The sequence below is a fragment of the Canis lupus genome, chromosome 30 (assembly GCF_003254725.2).
Source record: "Canis lupus dingo isolate Sandy chromosome 30, ASM325472v2, whole genome shotgun sequence".
Lineage (NCBI taxonomy): Eukaryota > Metazoa > Chordata > Mammalia > Carnivora > Canidae > Canis > Canis lupus.
In genome coordinates, this window is record NC_064272.1 from 13,493,663 (window position 1) to 13,495,848 (window position 2,186).

At 46.4% G+C, this 2,186-nt stretch overlaps 1 pseudogene; it reads right to left on the reverse strand.

Annotated features, from left to right (window-relative positions):
• Window positions 1-1,047: 1,047 nt before the first annotated feature.
• LOC112675410 (sperm-associated antigen 7-like) lies at window positions 1,048-1,732 on the reverse strand (annotated as a pseudogene).
• Between the last annotated feature and the right edge of the window lie 454 nt (window positions 1,733-2,186).

Below are 2,186 nucleotides of genomic sequence, written 5' to 3' on the forward strand. Positions count from 1 at the left end.
TTCTTATGTATGGTGTTTTCTTTCCACTGAAAGAGTTCCAGTGTTTCCTGGTTTAGTGGTCATAATGCCTTCAACTTTTGTCTGGGAAACTCTGTATCTCTCTATTCTAAATGATAGCCTTATTGGTGAATAGATAGGCTACAGATTTTTCCTTTTCAGTGCTTTGAATATATCATGCCACCCTCTTCTGGCCTGCAAAATTTCTGCTGAAAAATAAGCTGATAGCCCTATGTAGTTTCCTTTGTACATAACTGTCTTCTTTTCCCTTGCACCTTTAAAATTCTTTATGACTTTTTTTTTTTTTTTTGCCTTTTTAATTACTATGTGTCTTGGTGTTGACCTCCATTGGTTGAATTTGTTGGGGGAATCTATACCTCCTAAATCTGAATTTCTTGTTTCCTCACCAGATTTGGGAAGTTTTCAGCTATTATTTCTTCAAATATATTTTCTGCCCCCTTTTTACTCATGCCCTCCTGGGAGGCTTGCTATATAAATGTTATTATGCTTGATGGAGTCATTGAGTTCTCCAAGTCCATTCTTATTATGAAATATTTCTCTCTTCCCTCTTCATCTTGTTTTCCATTATTCTATCCTCCAGGCCACTTTTATGTTTCTCAGCTTCCTATAACCTATTTATTCCATTTATTGTATTTTTACTTTTATGGAGTTCTTTATCTATATTATTTTTTTATTTTTATTGGTTTTTTTTTTTTCAGGTCCAACCAACAATGTTTATTGAATGTGAAGTCATCCCAGCCCCCTTTCACGGGGAAGACAGTCCAAGGAGAAAGAAGAATAATACACGTTAAATACCCACCTGCACACTCACACACTCTCACACACTTGCGCACACGCATGCCGCACACTCGTCCAAGCTCCTGCAGTGACACGTCGCACACCCTCCCCCCCCCCACCCCCCAAGCCAGAGGCACGGCTGTCAGGGTCAGTGCGGAGCTGGGGCTCCAGGATAGGTTCTAGCAGCAGCAGCCGGTCCCCCTGCCCCCTGCCCTCCACCCTGCCCCGCGCCTGCCCCCGGGGCCGCGGTGCCTAGCACGCGAGTGACAACTCTTCCCCGCTCTGCCGCAGGCGCTTCTTGGCCCGGATCTCGTTCATGGCCTCTTCAATGGAGCGCGTGTCCCTCTTGTTGGCCACGGGCTAGCCATAGGTCTTGTTGCCTGCAACATGTGGGCGGCGTCCTTGGCTGCCCCCAGCGGATGAGGTGGTGTTCTTGTCTTTGTAGTTACTAGCAGGGCTCACCACCACCGGGCCCTGCTGTGCCACCTCCTCCTCTTGCCGCTGGGCCAGCTCCTTCGGCTTCAGTTTTTCCTCAGCCTTCTGGGGGTCCCATTCCTCGCCCCGGCGGTAGGAGTCCAGCTCCTCGTCTGACGGCGCAAACTCCTTTTTGAAGATTATGTAAGCGACTCTTGTCATCTTCCTGGAAAGAGAAGGACGTTAGGCCAGCCACTTCCACGACATCGTGTAGGATGCTCCTATCTTGTTCATTGGCTGAAACTTTTTCTTGATCTGCGCTCTGTCTTGCATGAAATCCGATACTTCTTTCTCCTTCCCTTTATGAAACTCCACTTTCTGCTGTTTCTCTTGCTCCTGTAGTTTCTTCAGGTGCGCAGCCTGCTCTTGGGCCTTGCCCTGAAGACTCCTGGTCCCCGAGGCTGGGTGGCTTCTCCATGGAGCTCAGGATGGAGCCCAGTAGGTCCGCCCTCTTGGGAGTCATTTTTTATTTTTTTGATAAATGTCTCAGTGATGTCCTCCACCCTTTACTGAAATCCAATGAGTATCTTTATCATCATTACTTTAAATTCTCTATCAGGCATACTACATATTTCTGTTTTGCTTAATCTCTTGCTGTGATTTTGTGCTGTTCTTTTACTTGGAACACATTTCTTTGTCTTATCACTTTGTCTACCTCTCTGTTTCTCTGTGTTAGAAAAGTCAGCTATATCTGCTCTTGAAAGCAGTAGCTTTATGAAGAAGAGGTCGTACAAATACCATGCAGTGCAGTGTCCCCGTTAACCAGAACCTGGCACTTCAGAACAGTTGTCTATGTGTGTTGTTAGTATCCTGCTACTGTGTCTGAGTCTACCTTTTATTTCAGGCCAGACATCTGAATCTACTCTCCGCTTGCTGTGGGCTGTGCTTGCTCTCCGTGGAGTTAGTGAGACCCAGGT